The sequence below is a fragment of the Grus americana genome, chromosome 1, assembly GCF_028858705.1.
Source record: "Grus americana isolate bGruAme1 chromosome 1, bGruAme1.mat, whole genome shotgun sequence".
Classification (NCBI taxonomy): Eukaryota; Metazoa; Chordata; class Aves; order Gruiformes; family Gruidae; genus Grus; species Grus americana.
This window is the reverse complement of record NC_072852.1, coordinates 195193338-195217709: the sequence shown is the minus strand read 5'-3', so window position 1 is coordinate 195217709 and position 24372 is coordinate 195193338. Positions and strand designations below refer to the sequence as shown.

The following is a 24372-nucleotide window of genomic DNA, read 5'->3' as shown; positions in this document are numbered from 1 at the left end:
TGTCCTCACCGCGGGGCCGCCTCAGGCAGCCCCGCGGCGGGGAGAGGGACCGGGGCCGGCTGTCCTGTCAGTGACGGGCGTTTGGAGAGACAGTGGCTCGCTGAGCGCCAGCAAACTTATTTTTAGATGTGCCTCCCATCTCAATGCGTCTTAAAAATAGCACAGTTCTTATTTAAGGAGTGGGAAAGAAAGTGGTTCTAGAGGCCTCGTGGTGTTTGGTTTTTTTCTTTTAAAAAGCCATTTTTAAAGGGAAAAAAAATTGTTTCAGTGATATAAGCAGCTGTGGCATGGTTAATTTCCACGGGTGCACACAGGATGCTTTTACAATGTCTTCATTAAGGTCACCCCTTAAGCACGTGAACAAAGCTACTCATGGCTTTGTCCTCCACAGTGTGTCTTCAGCGTGAGATGCAAGGGCTGATGTACATGCACATCTGATTCATGCAATACTTTTTAGTAAGGTGACTCGAGCTTTTTTGATGTGTCGTTTTCTTCATTTTCTGTCCTGTTGCTTCTCTCTGGAATGCCTGCAACATGTGGGTGATGCAGGTTGAAGGAATGATAGCAAGCTGCAAGGATCCGTACTCTTTATTATTTTGTAAATTAATCTTTTGCTTTTGATTTAGCTACTGTATCTCAGCTGATTCTCGTGACAGAACTACCATGAATGGGTCTTATTGCATCAAATGTGTAATATTATATCATTTGTATCAATGATCTTGTCATGACTGCTCACAAAGGAGAATTCTGATTTTTATTTTAAAATCACTACAAATATATGGGAGACTTGTATAAATAAAGTGTAAATGAAAAAGTATATCTCCAATACAGAAAGGAATTTTAAGAAAAAAGCCTTGAACCATAGAGTATTGTAGATTGGATGGACCTCTGGATGTTTTCTACTCCAGCCCCAGACTCAAAGCAGGTCCAGTTGGATAAGGTTGCTCAGACCTTGTCTACGTGAGTTTTGAGCATCTCCAAGGATGGAGATTCCACAGTCCCTGTGGGTGTAGTGGTGCCAGTGTCTGACCACCTTTGTGGTTATTTTTCTTTTTTTTTTTTTTTTCGTAATCTAAGGCAATTTCCTGTGTTGCAATTTGTGTTTCCTCTTGCCCTGATACTGTGCGCCTCACATCCATCATAGTCACGTGCATCTGTAGTTCTAGAAGCTAGTAGAAGCTATGCTAGTGTTTCGGACCAAAGAGCTGATTGTTTCATGACATTGTTCTAAGTATAATGCTAGATTTTTTTCTCATAAGTTGGAAATTTATTCTTCCCAAGCATTTGCTTAACATTTCCTATTTATTTGAATGTGGTTAATAGCAGATTAGCATATTAATTCAACATACATAAACACCTTATGCAAACTATTTGTTGGGTTTTTTAATGAGATAAATGTCTCAAATAATTTACCCATCTCTGACCATTGGCCTTGAGATAGTTTGCTCCCAACTTTTGCTAGAGTCCTTTCACCATTAATAGTGCCGTATAGTCTCCTGGAATGACAGAGTCTACTCATTTTAATAGAAGGAAAGCTTTTTGGCTTTAATCTTGCATTAGATTTTCCTTTGGAAGGGATGTGCCTTGAACAATACACTACAGCCTGTTATTACTGGGAAGTTGCCTTTGTACTATATAGGCATTGTTTAATGCTCTGGAGAAGCCTTGTCTGATATTTATGATGCTTTTGATGTGGTAAATGATGTGGGCACCTTTTTTCATTCAGCAGGAAAAAAAAAATGTTTTTAGGCTGTGCAGAATAAAAATCTGCATGTTCTCCATCATGACACATGACTGCCAAAATTATTTGTTTCTTAATTTATGTAAATTCTTGGAGGTTGCTGATAATATTTCAAAAGCAGGAGAATATATTTGTAATGTGATTCATAGTATGTCACTTCTGGACGTCTCTGGGTAGAATTTCAAAACATTAGTATGTTGCTGCTTAACAGCAAATGCTTCTGAATAACTCACGGTTTCCATTAGAGCCATATCAAATAATTTATTAGAAGCCATTTGAACGGCTGGCTACACTGAATTTGATGATATTTGGAATCGCTTGATAAATAATTTAACTTTTCCAGATAGCATCTGCCATTTTATAATGATGGAAACACCTGACAGTTTTGCTCATTGGCTTGTATTAATTGTAGTGAGCTTCCACTCAGGAAGAAATCAAGTGTATGGTGGGGTGTTTTTTGTTGTTGTTGGTTTTTATTATTTTATTTAGTTCTGTAATGCCTGTGTGAGTCTTAGCTATTCTTGACATGTATAAACCTCTTCTGCAGGCTCACCAAACTCTAGAATATATTTTTGAAATTTTAAATTTTACCACTGCTAATATTTTAGGGTTTTTAAGATGGTATTGTCTGTTTCAAAAGTGGATTACTTAGTTTGTTTATGTTTTTCCCAGGCTGTATTAAACACGTCATTATGGTAAAATAAATAAACTAATGACACATTACATTTCCATAAAATAAAACTTTTTGGGAGGGTATAAAGGCTTTATTTGATTTTACAGTATTTGAGAATGATTTATATAGTTGCTAAAACAGTTTATATTAGACTGTTAAGATCAAAATCTTGGAAGAGGAGATCATCATATGTCTGCAAGCAGACCAGGAGAGCAGTGATTCTTATAATAAATTTCAGTCTGAATTTGGACAAGAACATAAAACTGGGAATGCACTTGTTAGACTCATGAATGGCTTGCTTATCATAGTGTGTACAGAAAGGCTGTCACTAGCTTTAACCTGATTGTTATAGGACAGAATTTCATAATGCAGCTCATACACTTTCAGTTTTATGGCCTGGAGGACTGAATGTTGGAACGGCTGTGCTAAATTAAACCTGGGGTCTGTGACAATGGCTAATACCAGATCCTTCCGAAGGAACTGTAAGAACAAATGTGAGATAATTTGCATCCCACGTTCAAGGTGAATCCGATGCTTTGTAGTTTGGAATTGGCTTAAAACCCAAATGATGTTTAATAGCCTCTTCAGGTGTTAGTATGCATAATTATGATAATTTTGGACATACCTGTTACTGGCATAAGTATCCAGTCTAGATCTCTGGCTAATTTGGGGGGCAGCTAGTTTATGTAGGAGTTTTGTTTGCTTGCTTGATGCCAGGCTGTTTACAGACTCAGGCCAAATTCACTGAATATTTTCCAATAAATTTAATGATGAGGGCTAATGTGACACTTGGGAAAAAGAGGTGCTTCTGCCCACATCCTTATACTTTGAACTGCAGTGGTGACAACATTCATCTGGGTGTGAAGCCTGCCCAGGTTCAGATTCCTTTTCAGTTTGTGTTGGATCAAGGTCTAGAACAGAAGCTGCTTCTCAGAGAAAACCATTATCACCAGTTTGTAGGATGGTCTGGGGTGTGTATCTCAGCTTCTGCTGTGGAACTGAAATGGAGATGGTGCCCATGCTTGCTAGCTAGGTCTTTTATTTTGGACTTGGGAAACTTGCAAAGTTAGTGTTCCAACGGCTGTCCTAGTAAGTGTTCAAGTATTTTGTATATGAACAGCATCAACAAACAACAAAGAAGTCTGAAATGACCCTCCAGCCTGATATGTACTTACTTGAGTCTCCTGAGCTATGGGCTTGACTTAAAGGGAGGGGGGGCAGAACATTGTTGTAGTACAGTCTATTTCTGCATATTGCTCCATTCCAGTATCAGTATCATCTTGAATGTGGGATGCTTATCATTTCACATTTACCCTTAGAGTCCATTTCTGACTACTGTTAGATTCCTGATGTTGATGGCTTCTGGTAAAAATAAGTTGTGTGCTGTGTGAATAGGTATTTATGAACATGTCCAAATAATACGTGGTAAAATGGTATCAGTCAGTATTATTCATTAAATACCTGTGAACCTAAGCATAGATTTCATTATGGTATTGCTTAGGAATTTTTGCTGGCTTTTCTGAACTTTATAGTCTTTGCATGCAGCCCTGTGGAGGTTTTTGAAAGGTTTACAGTTTGCTGGTGAAATTCTGCAGTACCTTCCACAAGTTCCTGACAGGCTCCACGCTACATTTCAGGACTTACATGTTTGAACTTTGATTGAAATTGCACAGAGTGCTGTTCCAAATCAGTATTCCTTCAACTTCTGTGTGAGGTGGATGGCTTTACGTTTCTTTTTTCTAGAAAGAAATGCATGACTTATATATACCAAACCGGCCCTGAATGGAGTGCCATGGCTCCTGCTCGAGGGTTCCCTCTCCTAGACTAGAAATCAGTAGGCTGCTGTGCTAATGCCATGGCAGCTCCACCAGTTTAAGTGATTGGTCGCTAATATTTGTACTAATGTATCATCAAAACCCATTTTTGACAGAACATTTCATGTTCACAAGATGACCACTCACTCTGTTCTGCACTAGTGGCATCACTGCTGCAAGCATCTATAGCAGGAAACTGCTACAGAGGGCAGTGTCAGGCTGGAAAAATGATGGGAGAATTTTGGGTGACTACAGTCACAGGAGGTGAGAACTAAATTTAAAACCTGGACTTCTGTCCCTGGTAATTGAAGTTTTCTTTCCCAATACAGCCTTGGTAACAACCATGGCTTTTATTGCCTTTTTTTTATACTAGCCATGTCAACAAAGAAATCTCCTTAGATATCTTAGGCAGATGTCTAAATGCATAAAGGTAAAAATGTAGTATGTGTTCACTCTCATACTTAAGAGTCAATTCTTGAAAATTTGTAATTTAGAAAAAAAAGATTTTTGTAAATCCCTCATCATATTTTTAAATGAGCTGGAACAAAGCATGTGATAATACAAATAGTGTTACTAATGTAGAAATATTAGCCCATTCTTCACAGTAGAGCATTTTGTTTTATTTCAGTTACGTAAGAGCACAGATAATTAGAGTACTTTGAAAGGCGTTTAAATACAAGTGTCAGTCCTCATTGTAAATGAGTGATTGTTAGGATGTGGATTTATTTTATTCTTTGCATCATAGTATGTGGTTTGTCTTGGAGCAGAAAGTGCAAGGCCTCCATACAGGCCATGACAAGGCATACAAACTTGGTGTAGGAATCCACACCAGAGCAGCTCTCCAGAGTGAGACTGGAACTTTTCTGTATGCTACATATGTAAGGGAGCAAAGACATTCAGCAGTGCTATAGGATATTGCTGTCTTCTGAATTGAATACCAGGTGTATTCTTATTTAGATAGTAATGGGTTTTCAAAGGTAGGCTCTTTGCATGATAGGCTCTTTGCTCTGAAAAAGAATCTTTATCTGAACTTGTGGAAGCTTTATTTGGGAACAGAGCACCTGTATTCATTCACTGCAGGACTTTCACTGTGATCATCATATGTGTACCTGACAAGTTGTATAAAAACAACACATTGGTGTTTTGGAATCATTATTTTTAGGGATGAAATCAGCTACTACATCCTTTTCATTACTTAGTATTTTCTTTCAGATGTATTTATTAAAAATCTAATTCTACACAAAATCAAAAATAATTTGAATAGATGCTATTGTTCTTTGGAAAAAATGCTACATACTTTTGTACTTAGTATAAAGAAAATACAAACTGATGCTTCCAGAAAGCAAGCTGATTTTCTCTTATGGTAGAATCAGGCTTACTTGTTGAGAGTGACACCCTTACAGCTGCTGGGTAAGAGCATGACTTTAACCTTGGTGCATATGATGAAATACCACAAATGATCCTGCAGTTGGTCTTGGCACTGAGGGTAAAATGACAGACAACAAGTAACACAACAATTATTTTTAATTGTGCTATAGCAGTGTAGACTGTTTAACATCTTTATCAGCGACATGGACAGCGGGATTGAGTGCACCCGATGACACCATACTGTGTGGTGCAGTCATCACACTGGAGAGACTTTGATAGGATTGAGAGGTGGGCCCGTGTGAAACTCATGAAGTTCAACAAGGCCACATGCAAGGGCCTGCACATGGGTTGGGGCAATCCCAAGCACAACTACAGGCTGGGCAGAGAATGGGTTGAGAGCAGCCCTGAGGAGAAGGACTTGGGGGTGTTGGTGGACAAAAGCTCAACATGAGCCAGCAGTGTGTGCTTGCAGACCAGAAAGCCAACTGTATCCTGGCCTGCATCAAATGAAGTGTGACCAGCAGGTCGAAGGAGGTGATTCTCCCCCTCTATTCTGCTCTCATGAGACCCTACCTGGAGTACTGTGTCCAGCTCTGGGGTCCCCAGTACAAGAAAGACATGCAGTTGGAGTGAGTCCAGAGGAGGGCCATGGATATGATCAGGGGGCTGGAGCACCTCTCCTATGAAGACAGGTTGAGAGAGTTGGGGTTGTTCAGCCTGGAGAAAAGAAGGCTCCAGGGAGACCTTAGAGTAGTCTTCCAGTACCTGAAAGGGGCCTACAGGAAAGCTGGAGAGGGACTGTTTACAAGGGCATGGAGTGATAGGACAAGGGGTAATAATGGCCTTGAGCTGAAGGAGGGTCGATTTAGATTAGCTGTTAGAAAGAAATTCTTCCCTGTGAGGGTGGTGAGGCACTAGAACAGGTTGCCCAGAGAAGTTGTAGGTGCCCCCTCCCTGGAAGTGTTCAAGGCCAGGTTGGATGGGGCTTTGGGCAACCTGGTCTAGTGGAGGGTGTCCCTGCCCATGGCAGGGGGGTTGGAACTAGATGATCTTTAAGGTCCCTTCCAACCCAAACCATTCTATGACTGTTCTTAAGTGTGTAATTCTGTCCATCGCTGTTTAACAAGTAATTTTAACAGACTTCACAGAATTAATCTCTCTTTTTCCCCAGTGTGATGAGTTTTGAAACGAGTTAGAAGGAAAGCTGTATGCATTAAATTAATCAGAATTTGTTCTGAAATTGCATAATGGATCCTGTTTAGTCTATAGATTCACTTTCAACTCAGTCATTAAATTAACATTTTCAGTGCTTTAAAATTCTACATTTTAGATACATAAAATGTTGTATGCATTTCTCATTTGGGATATTTGTAGCAATACATATTCGGAGAGAGAGGTTGTTTTGGCTATTAAAAATTTCATTAAAAAATCTTTGTTAGAAGATTTAAAATTAAAAATAAAATAACATAATCTGCATCTTTCATATTATATTTGCCTATTTCTTCTGTCTCCTGATTAACGGTGATCATCATAAACAGCAAGCCTGTCTTCCCGTGAGGTCTGGAACTTATTAGCTCATTTTCTTACAAATTTTTGTCTTACAGTTTATCTGATGGTTATGACCAATGGTTTTACTATGTTAAAGGCATGGTAAAGTTTCTCTCTGTGTGTGTTCTGCTAATGTGTAATGTGATGTGAATCCATACCCCAGCCTTTATCTCATTCAGGGCATTTACTGGAGCTTGTTCTTCACTTGGCCATCTGTTTCCATAACGCATGTAGTAATTTAACTACCTTTGAAGTTGCTATCCTGTCAAAAATCAGTAATATTTGCCAAGTGGTTGAAAACTATTGGGAGGGGAAAAGAGAGATGTTCGCAGACCTCGTGATCACATAAGCTTCTTAGCTTTAGCAAAGCAGACCTGAAATCTGTATTTTAATTATTCTGCAGCACTTGGGATTCTGATGCTCTCCTTAAGGAGATATATCTCAAAAAAGAAAATTGTTTGTGTGTGAGAAGTTTAAAACGTGCTGAAACCAGATAATATTTCTTGGAATGCCTAGTGTCAACAGGAGACTCCTAAAAATATTGGTTTATCTTTAATAAAATATCAGACTTACATTTAAATTTTTTTTCATAAATTCTAAGTTTTCATGGGTATTTTGAAAGCAGTAATAGCTACAATTTATTCAGGCAAGACATTTTGATGAGTGTGTATCTTAGAGCTTAATATCCTGAATGCCTTTGCGGGAGTTTGTACAAGGAGTGCAGTCACATGTGGGATTGGGGCTTTAACATATACTGCAAATATAAAGCTCCTGCTCCTTCTATTAAAAATACTTGTGGAATCACATACTCCATCACAATGTTTGACTCAGTTTAAGTAGGGATGAGTTTTATGAAATGTTATTTCAGTTCTCACCTGTTGAAGTGTCATTTAGCAATCTTGTCTGAAAGGCATATTACAGAAGTCATCTTGAAATTAATCCATACCATGCAAATAGGAAATTGTCCCATAACAAATGAAAATCAATATCCTGTTTCTTTTCATTGCAGAAAGAATAGAAAACTTTTTTGTTAATAATGATTAATCATAATTAAACCTTGCAGCATTCATAAGTGTGTTATCGGTATTGACATGCTGTATTTTCTCAACAGTTTAGTCTTACTGTATAAACAGGAGATGCAAAGTGAAATCCCAGAGAGAGAGATAAAAAGAAAAGCAGAGATTACAAAAATAAACATAATTTCTAAATTAAGGAAAATTGATAGATTGATGTGACTGCATTGGAGGGGGTGAGATTTGGATAGAGATGAGGTGAATGAAGAGCATAATAAAGGATGAAGGGGGAGAAATTACCATTTAAGGGAGAAGAGAAATGAGGGCAGGTAAAGCCTTTTGAAAATCAACAGTGTCCCAGTTGAAGTACAGCATATAAGTCTGTGTCTACTAATTTCAATACATTCTTCAAAAGAATCTGCGTTACTCTATTTCATGTCAAGCTGACATTTGCTAGCTGTAACTACTTTGCTAGTTGTAAATCACCTGGGACTGATTCTTCACTCTTCTCAAAGTTTGTCCATTGAGAAGAAAAAGTAGCAAACATTGTTAAATCTGGGCAATCAGTGTTAGAATCATGTGAAAATTTTGTAGGGCTGATTTTCCCTGTTTAGGGACAACCCTGGAAGGTGTAACGAGGAATTTCTGTCACCACATAGGCTTAGGAAAGTCATGCTGCAATGATATTTCTTACCCAGTCTAAGCAATGCAAGCAAATGGACTATGGCCATTTACAGTAAGCTCATGAGAACAGAAGCTGGTGCCCTTCAGAAGAAAAAGAGTTGGTTTATGTTGCTCTTGCAGTTCATAAAATGCTTGCTAATGTCACCTTGGAAGGTAAAAATACATACTTTGTTTCCATTTTTTGTATACATACAGTATCTTGTATACTAGATGGAAAACGCTGTGGTCTTAAAAGGAAGAGAGAAGAGCTGCCTATATATTTAGCTCTGACTGTTGTCTTTTGGGTCAGATTGAATGTTTCTGAAAGGAGGAGAGGACAGTTACCCTCAAGGAAGGTATGATACAACTAGAGCAGCTTCTGAGGTGTAACAAAGAGGAGGAAGGGGGGAGAGAGCCAGAAGCTGCAGCACAGGTAAAGGCTAGTAGACAGAAAAGCATGGGTCTGTCTCCAGCAGAAGTCAGTCCTCCATGGCTACTTCTGTACCGCTACACTGCAGGTCAGGACCTGGACAAGATGCAAGCTGACCTCAGTCTGGAGCAGCTCTGTCATAGAGAGAATTAAATCAGATCTAAGGGCAAGCTGACTGGTGAGCAGTATGGACAGTTGGGGTTTGGTGCTTGGGCTTGCTTCTTATCCTTCCTTTTGTTCTCCAGTGTGGACATGGCTCAGAAGTAATGGGGAAATAATAGGTTGATTTTTACAGAGCTAAAGCTGTACAAGCTTATGCAAATACCAATTTGTTAGTTGTGTTATTTAGAAGTTGTTTTAAATGATTTAATAGTCATTGGAGGAGACCACGTGGGTATTTTTCTCCCTAGGAAGCAGCTGAAGATTGGTGGGTTGGAAATAAGGTCCAGAGGAAAGAACAGTTCCCGCATGGACATAGTTATGGGTTAGATTTGGTTTTGAGATTTTTAAATAGTGTCAAAAATTTAAAGCTGGCAACAAACCAGCCTGGATTATTTTTGTGTGCAGTTATGTTGCTTAAGGTTCCTATTCTTGTGTTTTGATAAAATACAACTTCAGAGACCAAAAGCTATAGTTTGGGAGGTTCTTTTCTCCTTCTTCTTCTCTCTCTCTTTCTTTCTTTCTTTTTTTTTTTTTTAACAGTCTCCCATAAAAATGGAATGGGGAAACAAGACTGTTCCATCCAAAGTCTGCATTGGGTTTCAGCTGCAAATGCTAATGTGACTTACAGAAATACGAGGCCAAAAGAAACAGTCAAGAGCATGTTCTTATCTCTGACAGATTGAACAGTGCATAGAGTTCTGTGTAAATACAGGTATTTAATATTATGGCATGATTGCCTTTTGTCAGCTTTCCACTGAATTTTTTTGAGTGAATTTACAATTTAAATTTATAAAGATATTTAAAGAGTTTTGGGGTTGTTTGTTTGTTTGTTTTAAATGTGTTATTAATTATAAAAATGGAAGAAACGAAAATTCCCTTAGTTTCTATGGTCAAAGTTATTAGTGGATGGAGACACACTGTGGGAAGGGAAGGTTGCTGTAGCTGCCTTTTTTTCACTGTCTTTAAAGTAATTTCTGTGCTGTCTTTTTCCTATCACTACTTTCTTTCTTCTGCCTTGTAAGCATTGCTGTGGAGTCTTTTTTCCTTTAATAATTCTGATCCAGCAATTCACATGCTAATATGTACCTTTGAGGTATATGATAGCAGTATCTAACATCCTGCTATTCACCAATGAGTCTCCATTCTTTGAACAATCTGATTATGTTCCCCATCCCCTGGGAGTATCTGTGTGCTTCCTCCAGGACTAGAACAACTTGTGAGTGATGAAAATCTGATGGTACTTAGGCCACTGAATCCATGTGAGAAATTCAGATGATGTCTGAAGCAATCTGTAATATTATGACTCTGCTTCTCATTTCTGCTACTACTAAAAGGTGAAGGAAAGGAGAAAATGGCTGAGCTGTTTTTCTGTTGTTTTTAAAGATAAATTGCATAGGTTGGTTGGGGTTTTTTCCCCCTGAGAGGAGGGAAGAATAGATATATCCTCAATATGCCACGTAAGCCATATTCGAGTATTGCTGTGGCAGGTAGTTCTTTATATACAGTTTGTGGGAGTGTGGAATTATTACAGTAGTGATTACAGTAGGTTAAAATTATAGTTTAGCATTTTATTATATCATAAAAACTGTGTTTGAAAAAGAGTGTAAAACGCAATAGTTAAACTGCTACCTATTGATAGAGTACGGTGATCCTGTGCTGGGTGAAAAGTTAACATCTGTATGCTTGCAGATGGCAGGTTACTTTGCTTACTGGGTATTACAGAAGATTCTGAATAAGTTTGTGTTGTGTGAAATTCAATGTTGACATATATCAGGATCTACTTTTTCAACAAAAGGAATAAAATAAAATTCATATATGTCATTGAGACATCAGAGTAAATATTCCTCTGTGTTGATGGCTTAATAAGATAAGATAGGCCCCCAAATTATTTTTTGCCTGGCCCAACCATATGAATTAGTTGTCAGCAAAGACGTGAAGTTCTCTGTTTACGTACAGCCATTTGCTGTCCAGAAAGAGAGCAGAAATAGAAGTTGGAGACTGGCAACAATGATAAATAGGCCTTGGAAAAGCTTCCATATAAAGCAAGATTGAGAAGATTGGCAGTTTTCAACTTTTTCCACTTAGAAGTATATGCAGCATAGTAGCCTTTATGAGGAAAGTGAATTGTGTTTTCTGTCTACCCTTTTTGACAGAAGAGTAAAGACTGTGTAGTAAAGTCAAAAACCCTCAAGTAGCCAAGAAGTTCTTTTCAGATGGTGTGTCATTAGTTTATGTAATTAACTGACAAAAATATCTGAGCAATGAGAAGATGCTGATATTTCTACAACAAAATATTAGATGCTTAAATGTAATATATGCATGCAATACATAAATTACGCCAGTATTTTTGAAGTCCTTTCTGCTATGAATCCTTGTGCTTCAAAATATAAGCAAACTAGATGGAACAACTAAAAAGACACTTTCCTAATCCAGAATTGTCCACTGACAAATTTCTTGCACCTTCTGTCAAACCATCTGCTACAGGCTAATGAACAGGCAGCATGCTGGATTAGATGAAGCACTTGTATGCGCTATTTTGATAGCTCCCGTGTTCCTTTCAGTGGGAAGTCTGTGATTAATGAAGCTTAGAGTTAAATTTTTGAGGGCGGGAGTGGACAAAGTGTTCCTGCTATGAGCTTCCACACTGCAGGATGCTGTTGACAGAGAGGGGTGATGAACCGACGTCGCTGTTTTTGAAGCATGTTTCAATGTTTTCTTATAAGCCTTCATTTAGCAGAACATCATCTCAGTACCCTCTGTCACATGCCCATGGGAAGTAATGACTGAATTGAGAGGAGTGCAGAGTTGTGCCCATTTTGGACTAGGGGGATCTGCATAATTCCAGATATCATACATCACTCTGTAGCACAAAGCAGGTATCAGTGCTGGAGCTACAGCCTAGCTAGAACAAATACCAGCTTCATTTTGGGATGTACCTGAGATCTCTGTCTCCGAGGAGGCACCACCATCACCTCTTAGAGTTTCTTCCTGCTGCAACTCTGGACATGATACCACACAAATATTTTTTTTCTGCTGGTGGCAGATGCAGATGTTGTGTTTGAAGCTGTATACAGACTAGCAGAGAAAGTATTTCTTTATTTCATTAATTCCAACATATGCCCTTTTGAAGTATTCTTAAGTATGCGTCATAGGAGTATTTGTGAGGGATCCAATTTTACTTTATAACTTAATCATTTTTACATTTGTCAGGATTAAAAAAGGTTAATGATGCCATTTGGTCACTGTTTAGTGATTCCTATCATTACTGTTGAAGTATGAGCTGCTTGTAAGCATCAGAGGTCCAGTACCAACAACAGTAGGGTGGAAGTGACTGGCATCCCAGTGTGTTACCATGAGAGTTGTCTGCACTGCTGGTGGCTTTCTGGTCTCTCAACCTGCTCATGATCATAGCAGAAACAGGTCACTGAACACTGGTGGGCTGCTCTAAGGACAGAAGAGCAGTGATGCAAAGAATGCTCTTCCTGCAATACGGTAGCTATGGGTTTGCCTACTAAACCAGTGTTATAAGTAATTGGGCTGAGTCTGTGTTGGCCTATCAAGACTCCTTGCTGGAATCTTTTGCTAAATGACATTTTCTCTCTTTTAGACAATAATATTTGGCTCATCATTACTGGCATGTTGCACGTAGGTCAACAATGCAATTTTCTTCTTTTGTTTGACTATTGTTTTTTATAATGGGTTTGAGAGTAAGCATGCTCAGGTGGTCTTCAACACCGCAGATACACTGTCTGCTTCTTTGCTAGCAGCAAATCTGATGGCTTAAAATTTTTGCTAAATCAACTATGACCTGTCAGTTATGCCAGTGTGGGAAGTTCCACAAAGTGAACAACCATTATGGTCATGTTGGAACAGTCCGTACATTATGCCCACGTGCAGTGCATTAATAACCAAACTTTAGAGCTAATTAATTTTTCACACAATCTGATATTCAGCCTTTTATCTTTGATGTATTTAATGAACTTCCCTAATACAGTAAGTTGTATGTAGATAGCGCACAAGCTGAAAAAAGAGCTATGGGTATTACTGATAGATCAACCTATTTCAGTCCATGTTTTCTGCCCTAGCATAACTTGAGTGACTTCATGTTTTCAGTGTGCCGACTTTCAATAAACTGACCAACTTAGTGTACACAACTTTCAAAGAGGGCAAGAGCTGTTGCAGCTCATTTGTCATTCCTCATCTCCCCATCTATTCCTCATCTATTTCTGTGCATAAATCCATGGAAGTTAAAAGTAGATGTGGGGACTTCATGTACTTAATGTTACTGGGTATTTGATTTCATAACTGAAAAGGCTCTGACACCTCTGTGTAAATACTTATTTTTATTCTTTTATTTGTGAGGATGTCAATTAAACCCAGCAGCTAAAGTTGCTAATCATAGGCATTCTGGTGAGTAACTACTGTGTAACATTGTCTAATGCAATCCTGTAGGGATTCTCCTTAACTTTTATACAAAATATAACCAAATTATCAAAGACTGATCTGTTCAAATTTCACTTTTTTTCTCTGTCTGCCTATTTACCAGCTCAGATGCTTTAAAAACATTGGAGTTTCCTGAAGCATGTCCAAATTCCTTCAGTATTTGGGGGAAGGGGAACAGATTTAAGGGTCTTAAGTAGGTTTTCTGTCCCAAGCAAGACCATGTAAAGGGTAACTGTAGTTTCACCCTTGTGAGACCTGCATCATGCTCAGTTCACACCTGGGGACCAGGATTTGCTGCAGCATCTCAAGCAGCACTAGATGCTTGTGTGTGGGCAACTGAATCAAGCCCCTACTGCCATATTAGAGGCTGTAAAACTGTTACAGTATCTCAGAGCTACAAAATCCTATTAATTTCTGAAATAAGTCCTCAGAAATATCTTGAGGAAAAGTATTAAGGTCAGAAATTTTATGCCATTAGATGCTTTTAATGAGACTAGGAGCATCATTAAATGAACATTTAAGATACAGGCTGCTGTACTGTAATTCTTTTAAATTTGTCTGTATCCTCACTGCTGCTGGAAGGAGCAATCCCACTCAACATCACTGTGTGCATTAAACTTTAATAGCAATTTGGGCCTGATCCAGTCTATCATGACAAGTAATCTTTTAGATCAAAAACATCTTAAAATTTGGAGTGTAGTCATATCTATCTTTGAATACATAGTGTTGCTATTTTTAATTAAGTTTTAACTATTTTGTTTTCATTTAACTTCCATTTAATCTTAGCAGTCAGAACCAGGAGGTACTGCATCCAGTAACCACCTGGCCTTTTCTTTTTTGTTTTTGGTTTAAAAGATTTGAGAGCAGTTTGTATGTTAATGTGTATAGTGCAGATTGTGGCGGGACAGAAAGATAGGTGGGTTGGTAATACAGACTGTTTTTATAAAGATTGAAAATAAATCCACTCTAGCTTGCTTTGTTTGACCTCACACTTCTGAATATCAGCTGTAGAATATTGGTCTGCAATTTGAACAAAATAATGCCAATAGTGAGTCTTCATCGTGCTACATATGATTCAGAAAGCCCTATGGATTTTGTTGCTGGTCAAATGGAAAAATATGTTAGATGGGAAAATAACCTTTTCCAGCTTAGTCTTGTTTAATGTTCATCATAGGAGTTTGACCACTTAAACAGAGAGATTGCTGAGACTTAGCTGGTGGTCCAAGTGAAAGATAACAAACATAGCATTTTTTTACATAACAATGTCAAAATACCCAAGTTTGTTCAAGGAATGATTTTCAAGTAGCAGTTTATTTTATTTACTGTTACTTTAAAATAAACATTTTCTTATCTAAAGAAGTATTTTCTGTATTTTTTTAATTAACTCAATCTAAGCTTTATGACATGGCTTAACAATAAGGTCTCATTTCAGGAAGCTGATAGTTTTTGGTACTTCCAGCTGAAATTTGTTAGTATTATCAGTTCCTGTGGTTAGGCTTTTATAAAAAAATCCTGCTTATTTTCCTGAATAATTACTTTACCATTATAATTTAATTAGGAAGTATAATTTGTGTAGGTAGGCTTATACTGTTCTCTTTTCGGATCAAAGTTAGAACGGGAGTCTAAACAATTGCCAGTTCAAGCTCTGTAACCTTATTGTCTTAATTTAATGCCACAAAAAGTTAATTAATGCAAGATGTATTTTAGTCATGTCCTATTTATGGAGTAGTGCATTGCTTGTATTTAGGAAAGTGACTGAAGTTTAAGGAAGAAAACTTTCTCCTCTGTGTAGTATCCATCTTATGATTGGTACCAAATGTCGAGAGCAGATGCGAAGAGGAGAGCACGAGCACAAGTGCTAATTTAGTTCTACTGATAAACTTCCAGCAGCGTTTCTACAAAAGTGTCATAGGAAACATTCTCACATTAGTATATGATGCTTTTTCTCCTCTGGTATCACTTGTGAAGCTTTTCTAATGGGCACTGTCATGGCTGCAAGCCGTTGGGGTTAATGTAGTAGCCTCTAGAGCAGCCTGCAGTACCCTCTGTTGGCAGTCTTCAGCTTTGTGCAATCTGTTTGAGTCTGGTGAGCTTGGCTGGCTGTAAAACCATCTCTTCAAACTATTGTAGTCATAGCAAAGGACTGGGGGTGTTTTCACTTGTTGAATTAATTGCAAATTGCACTGCGATCTAAAAGAACTACAGTTCATTAATGGGCTGTAATCTTTGTTTCTGCATAGTGCAAATCACGTGGTTTATATGTGATGAGTAAGAATTGGCTCCTGAGGTCATTTGGTGCATATGCTATCTAGTGTATTAATGAAGAAATTGAATCCAAACAGTAAGTTTTGCCTTGTGTGTGGAAGGTGGTCAGGATCATACAGTTCCTCAGTGAGCTCTGAGGAGATCACTGAAAATTAGTGATTTTGGAGTGTTGGAGCAGGAGCAAAGAAGCTTAAGCAGGAGGAGTTGCAGTGTGTTCAGCTGAACTGAATTGTAAGCGTAATCTTAGTGCCCTCTGTTGCTGGTGGAGCAGCTTCTGTTGTCTGAAAGAAGTGCAATGTGCTGAAGGCTGGTAGCTTTTTATCTACATATGTAGAATTATGGTTAACTGTGTATTGCAAGTGTGTGCATCACTGGGGCTGACTCAGAATACAATATGGAGGTGTGGTGACCTTGTCGCTGATGGACGGGGAAAAAGTATTTTATAAAGTGTAACTACATGCATTTTTCTGTGGTATTTGAGGCTGTGGCTTTCTTAGGCAGTACATTAACATCATCCCTTACTGGGAGCTTAACATTTTTCTGTTAGAGCCAGATTGTCAGGGAGCAGCAGGACGAGGTTGCTCTGCAAGGGAGACTGCCGGCAGCCAAGGGTGACAACAACAAAGAGCGTAGTCCCACACTACCCAAACAAGAAGAGTGGAACAGTCTGGTGACAGTATCCAGGGACAGCCAACAGTCCCATTTGCCAGACAGACCTGTAGTCATGAAGCAAGTCCAAGGTCAAGCCAGCTGGTCAGGCACAGGCATACCTGCAGCATGGCTCAGGCAGGTTCCAAGGGCAAGACCCTGAGCTTCAGTGTAGCTCCCAAGCAAAAGAGGGAAACCTCCAACAAGGCTTTTCATAGCTCTTTCCCACACAGCTCTTCTCACAGCTCTCTGCAGCACTGCAGTGGAGCTAGCCTTAAGCACAGCCAGCTGACCCCCTAGGAAGAGGTGTGGAGGGTCTTGATGCTGACCTTTGAGTATCATGTCTTTGCCTGGAGGAGGTAGCTTCAGTCAGCTGTGCTTTCTTCTCTTCTGTTCTTGTACATATTTGTTGACAACTGTGAGGCTGTGAAAATATTAATAAACTTCTGATCCAATTTGCTTCACAGTTTACCCTGTTATCTTCATGTATATTAAGCTGGGTGGGAAGAAGGTGGATCCCTGTGGGACTCCACAAGTGAAGATTTTGGAGGAAAGAGCAGCACAAGGAAACCACTGTGACTTGCTCAGCTCTGTCACAGGATGACTGACACCCACTCAATACAAGGCTGATAATTTCTGCTTTCAAGAGGTAGTGGGAGTCCACTGATGATCATACCAGACCTGAAGGGAACGCTTACTAAGGCTTGCAGATCTATAAAGGACTGTGGGGTCTCAGCCAAGCATAAACCACTAAGTTTTTCTTTCTAGGTAATATCCATCCTACTGCAAGACTCTGAAATGTCTGATTATTTGGAGGTTTTGTGGTATGATAGCTCCTTCAGAAAAGTGAATTCTGCCTTTTTTTTTCCTTTTAACTGTGGTGAAGGTAATTAATGTTTAAGGGAAATACCACACAGTTCATCATTTTAACAAAGAATGATGAAGGAAAAATATTAAGGACTTATTGGGAAAGGCCACAAGCTCTCTGTGTATATCACTGTTTCTGCGCTTGTAACACTATAATTAGATTTTTACATGTTAAAGAAACTTTAGAAATTGCTGCCAGGATGATAAGTAATGATATGCTCAAAAGCACAACTTGAATCAGTGCTCCCTAGAGAGCCCAGCAGAGATATCACAAGTTGAACACCTTTGTAAAAAAGCAAGTGTAAGAGTTGGGCAAGCAGGAAATGTTTGCTGTTCTGCTATATGAGTTGAGGGAAGGAATAGTGCAGCTATAAGGTGTTAAAGATGTCTCTTTTGGATTAATGAGATACATAAACAATCCTCACAAACTGGGGAGGAAAGGAAGTGTGATTGTGTGATGAAACAGCAAAAGGAAGGATCAAGAGTTTTGGAGGAACACAGGAAAAAGGGGTAAAGAAAAAGCGAGATAGAACGAAGAAAGAAAATGGACAGAAAGAAGAAACTCATTGGAATGGACAAATAGCTGGGCCAAAAGCTGCTAGAAAAAGATGCTTTTTTTTTTTTGAGAAGATGGAAAATGATATGTATAACAATGCTGGAAAACATGAAGAAGGGGAAAGAAAACATTGAATTACAAATTGTATCTTCTGTAAATTGTATAGTACCAAGAAGACTGTCAGATATGAAAACTTTTTTAATTAAGGTACTTGCTGAAAACAAGTGACTTGAGAACTAAAACTTAACAGTGATTTAAAAATTTATAGGTTTTGAAAGGTGGACCATTTCCCAACTTGTATAAGGACCATTGGACAGGTATTGCATCCGGACATTAAATTTCATTCTGAATTTTGCTAGTGGTAATTTGAAGCTACATATTTATACTTAGCAGTGAAAGAGGAACTAGCTAGTTCTTAGAAAAGTTACTATCTCAATATTGCTAAGCAAATGAAAGTTTATTGATATCCTGGAAACTGTCTATGGTTCATGGTGTAATAAGAAAGACACATCTACATTAATGGTGTATAAAGTAGAATATCAAGTAATCCAAGAGCAAAATCTAATACTAGTTTACAGATTCACTGATTAAGGCTAGGAAGTGAATAGTGTTGCCATGGTGAAGTCTATACGATAAAGCACAAGAAGAACGAGCTAGTGAATAATTGATACATGCCTAAGATTAGAAACGATCATTTACAGTGTGCTCTTTGATATTCATGCATGCTTTTTACTTTAAAAAACCTCAGAGAAACACATTAGCATAGACTGTGACAGGTTTTTGCATAAACTTTTAGGCAAACTACTGATGGCTTATGTGTGCAAGAACACACAAATATACAGTTACTGCAGTGCTAAGATTGAGAATTCAGGCATAAACCAAAAAGTTTAAAAATGGAAGACTTTTAGCAGGGGATGTATTTGGCCAGGCTGCATGTATTATTGTATTTCTTAAAAATGTAACGGAAATAAATAAGAATGTCTGTCATAAGATTCACTAAGGCAAGATGTAACCTTGTGCCTGTGTGCTTACCTCCTCCTGTTTTTAGCCATATGAAATAGCTCTTAATTTAATTTTTAAAGCTTCAGTTTAGAAGTAATTTAGTAAAGTGTCCGAGGCCATCTTGAATTAAGGAACAGTACTTACAAGTGTCCTGATAAAGCTTAAAGACATGCTTTTTCAAAACGGATAAAAATCTCGCTGGTGGTGTTACTGAGTAAAGTGAACGGAAAGCTGTTTTCTGGGATAAAAATTCTAGATCTGCTGGAGCAAAGAACTGCAGGCATCATGCCTTTATAAACAGTTTTGCTTAATAAATGTGCCATTTAGTTTTATAAACGTATGATAGAAATCAGTGAACATACACAACAGTTTTAAACACAGTCCAGCTGCCCTGTAGCAAACTTTACTTGTCATAAATTCCTTTTTAGCAATCCCAGTAGCAAGAGCTATTTTTCATTATTAATTAGCCCCATTAAAATAAATAAAATACATGCAGTTGGCTCACATACAACAATCCTGAGGTTGGGGGTGTTGGTTTTTTCTGCTTGCAAGATGAATGAAATCATTTAGGGAAAAAACTTGACTGATATAAAGTCATCTCTGTATAAATATTGTGCGCTTAATTAAAAATATTTTTTCACTCTTTTAATGCCTCAAGTTTGCAAACCATCTTATAGTAAATGCCCCATTAAAGCAAACATCTCTTCATGTTCTTTAGGGTAAGTTAAGTTATAACCAGGTTATGAACATATATTTAGAATTTTAAAAATGACAGATCAGAGTGAATCAAAACTAATTGAATTGTTACTGTGAAATAGTGATGGCAAATATCAAGGGGCAGAATTGAGAGATGGCTTAAAGGATAGCAAATATCAGTATCAGGTTAAATTTTAATTAATTTACTGCCTGGAATAAGTAGGGAGTAACATACAGCACGTAACAAAAAGTTCAGATTTGTATTACATGATGAGGCACTTGATTTCTTTCATTAACTTCTAAAGCTGCACGGGCTTCCTGCACATTTTTCTGCTTAAAAATAGGCAAACTGCCACTATGATAATGATTATATATAAATGAATCAAGACATGCAAGCTGAGAGGAAAAGGAGAGGGGTTGTCTTTCTTAAACATAGTAGGTAAAGAGGATCATAGAGGTACTAGACACATATAAAAGTGATCAGCATTCTTGTCAGCTGGTTTGTGGTATGCCTAAATATTCCTATTTCCCACAGATAGACACATTTAAAGATTGGGTTTTCGGACTTGATTTTGGCTGTCTGTCCCAGAACTGAAGCAAATGTAAAACTTGCATTGGTGTTTTATACATTGATAGTTTTATACTGATCAACCATGGTCTGTGTGGAAGAAACTGTATTCAAAACATGTATGTTTTTTCATACTTCTATTATATGCACAGTGCTTTAACCAGGGATTCATACTGAACAGGAAAGAGGCTTTGTGTTGTGTCTGAAGCAATGATCCATGTGTATGTAATAGTAACACTTTGTGGTGTCCTTTTCAAAAAGATCTTGATGTAGTTGCTTGGTGGAATGGTTGCATTTCTTTCTGCATTCTTTAGTCAATGTTACATTAGGTATTAGAAAACAGTCTTATTAATTGCAAAAAAGGGTACAATTTTCCAGTACATTGAAGGTCTCAGACATACGCTTCACTGGGGACATGCACCTGATAAGTGTACCTTTGAGGTAAAACCTGTGAAGTTTATTTTTGAGAGAGGAGGGCTCTAGCTGAGCAGTTACAATGGAAGTGAAAATGATACAGATCAAAAGCTAATAACCATTATTAACCTAAAAATTGAACAGCACGTATCTTTTAGCATGGCCCCATCATTAATGGGAGACTCTTCAGTGAATTCCAGCTGTTGTCTGGTCCTTGTCTTCCTATGCATCCCTTTGAAATGAAAGTTAGAGGGTTGTGAAGGTTTCCCTCCAGACATTGGACTTGACAGTTCCTCGGGTGCTGCACTGAGCTGGGGTCGTGGCATTGGCAGCAGAGGTGCACTTTCTGTGACCAGTCCTATGCTATATTGTGAAGCTCTGCTGAGTGGAGCTGATGTGGACTAGGTTTTGAGGTCTACTGTTCCATTAAAATTGTGTTATGAAATTATATGTAGCAAAGGAAAGCTGTGTTATTGCATAAATACTACAGAGACAGTTATTTTTCTTAATTAGCTTTTCAGAAATTTTGAAATAACATCTTGGAAAAAATAGCAGCATTGAAGCCTGTCTGATATGCGCACACACCTCCAACAAAAGCAAAGGGGGATGTTTTCTTCTTAATAGATTAGTGAAGGGTTAAGTCTGTGTTTCAGCTACCTGGTATTTGCTGCTTTTCTGTTATATTTCCATGGAATTCAGAAAATCCTTTTTCTGTGCCTTATTTCCCATATAGGTTGCTGAGCATCATTAAATTAATTCCTTATATGTTACTATCTGTATTTTGCATACAGGACAACATTAACATTCAAGTTGCATGCAATTCCTAATATTTGTTTACATTATTTCTTTCTAAGTGGTTTCTTGCGGAAAAGCAGATAATGTTGAGTATTGCAAAGCACAGATATTCTCAGAGTTCTCTCTCAAAACTTGAGACTGTAGTTTTTCCACTTGGGTTTTTTTTTTTGATAGTGATGGACACTTGCCAGAGGCTTCAGTGTCAGAGATGAACAGACCTGGATCTTTCTCTGAGCACAGTGGAGAAGAAGAACACATCAAGGGCTCTGCTCACTATTAATACTTTTGAGAAAAGGATGTTTAGTCAAGATAGATGTTCATCTTGTTTTGTTAGCTTAAGTTTTGAATAAAGTGTTCTCTGCTTAATTCTGAAGCAGTTTGCTGGCAGCACAATTAACAGTGGTGTATTGTATGACTGAAGAAAGCAATATTGATTGCAAGTATAAAGGGGTCCTTACGGATGCTCTCTGAATTGTTTAGTTTTCCTAAATGAAGTCATCTTTTAAATAATTTTGCAACTGAAGGTCTTTTTTTTTTTTTTAATTTACCCTATTGTTTTGGCAGTCTTCACCATTCTGATTCAGATTTTGTTTTTGAGATTGTCAAACACATGACAGCTAGGAAGTGCAATTGCTAAAAGTATTATTCAGGACACTTTTATTATCAAGTTTGGGAACGTGGAGTTTGGTTTTGTATTCTTTGCCAGATTACTTGATATTCAGAAACTTTGACTTTAGTACTTCAAATTTTTCACTTCACGTTGGGATTTCCCTTTTGTCTTTTTTTGGCATTAAATATGATAGGATCACAGAATGGCTTGGGTTGGATGGGACCTTAAAGATCGTCTAGTTCCAACCCCCCTGCCATGGGCAGGGACACCCTCCACTAGACCAGATTGCCCAAAGCCCCATCCAACCCGGCCTTGAATTTGCTGAGGGTGCACTCAATCCCACTGTCCATGTCGCCGACAAGTCCCAATACCGACCCCTGAGGAACGCCACTCGTCACTGATCTCCACTTGGACATCAAGCCGTTGACCGCAAGTCTTTCTCTGAATGCGACCAGCCAGCCGGTTCGTTATCCACCAAGTAGTCTGTCCATCAAATCCATGTCTTTCAAATTTAGAGACAAGGATCTCGTGTGGGACAGTGTCAAATGCCTTGCACAAGTCCAGGTAGGTGACATCAGTTGCACTTCCCTTATGCACCAATGCTATGATTTGCCCTTAGTGAAGCCATGTTGGCTTGCCACCAATCACCTCCTTATTTTCCCTGTGCCTGAACACAGTTTCCAGGAGGATCTGCTCCATGATCTTGTCAGGCACAGAGGTGAGACTGACTGGCCTGTAGTTCCCCGGGTCTTCCTTTCTTCCTTTTTTAAAAATGGGGGTTATGTTCCCCCTTTTCCAGACAGTGGGAACTTCACCAGACTGCCATAGCTTCTCAGATATGATGGATAGTGGCTTAGCAACTTCATCTGCTGGTTCCCTCAGGACCCAAAGATGTATCTCACCAGGTCCCATTGATTTGTGCACCTTCAGGTTCCTTAGATATTCTCAAACCTGATCTTCTCCTACAGTGGGCTGCCAGTCCCTGCCTTTGCCTTCTGTGACCTGGGCAGTGTGGCTAGAGCACTTGCTGGTGAAGACTGAGGCAAAAAAAGTCATTGAGTATCTCCGCCTTCTGCATATCCTGGGTAACCAGGCCTCCCGTATCCTTCTGGAGAGGCCCCACATTTTGCCTAGTCTTTTTATCACTGTCGTACCTATAGAAGCTTTTCTTGTTGCCCTTGACGTCCATGGGCAGATTTAATTCTATCAGGGCTTTAGCTTTCCTAACGTGATCCTTGGCTGCTTGAACAGTTTCTCTGTATTCCTCCCAAGCTACCTGCCCTTGCTTCCACCCTCCATAGGCTTCCTTTTTGTGTTTGACTTTGCCCAGGAGGTCCGTGTCCATCCATGCAGGCCTCTTGGTGTTTTTGCCTGACTTCCTCTTTGTTGGGGTGCACTGCTCCTGAGCTTGGAGGAGGTGATCCTTGAATACTAACCAGCTGTCTTGGGCCCCTCTTCCTTCCAGGGCTTTGTCCTATGGCATGCTACCAAGCAGATCCCTGAAGAGGCCAAAGTCTGCTCTCCTGAAGTCCAGGGCAGTGAGCTTGCTGTGTGCCCTCCTCGCTGCCCTGAGGATCTTGAACTCCACCATTTCATGGTCACTGCAGCCAAGGCTGCCCTTGAGCTTCACATTCCCCACCAGCCCCCTCCTTCCCCTGATGAGAACAAGGTCCAGCATGGCACCTCTCCTCGTTGGCCCCTCTATCACTTGGAGAAGGAAGTTATCATCAATGCCTTCCAGGAACTTCCTGGATTGCTTATGCCCTGCTGTGTTGTCCCTCCAGCAGATATCAGGGTGGTTGAAGTCCCCCATGAGAACCAGGGCTTGTCAATGTGAGGCTGCTCCTATCTGTCTATAGAGGGCCTCATCCACTCCCTCTTCCTGGTCAGGTGGCCTGTAGCAGACCCCCACTATGATGTCCCCTGTCCCAGCCCTCCCTTTAATCCTGACCCATAAGCTCTCGGTCAGCTCCTCACCCATCCCCAGGTGGAGCTCCATGCACTCCAGCTGGTCACTGACATAGAAGGTGACACCCCCTCCTCATCTCCCCTGCCTGTCCTTCCTACAGAGCCTGTATCCTTCCATCCCAACACTC

At 39.1% G+C, this 24372-nt stretch overlaps 1 protein-coding gene across 2 annotated transcripts in view; it reads left to right on the top strand.

The window, feature by feature from the left end:
• The window catches only part of FRY (FRY microtubule binding protein), a 254495-nt gene that overhangs the window by 679 nt on the left and 229444 nt on the right, over positions 1-24372 (top strand). The window lies entirely within an intron of this gene.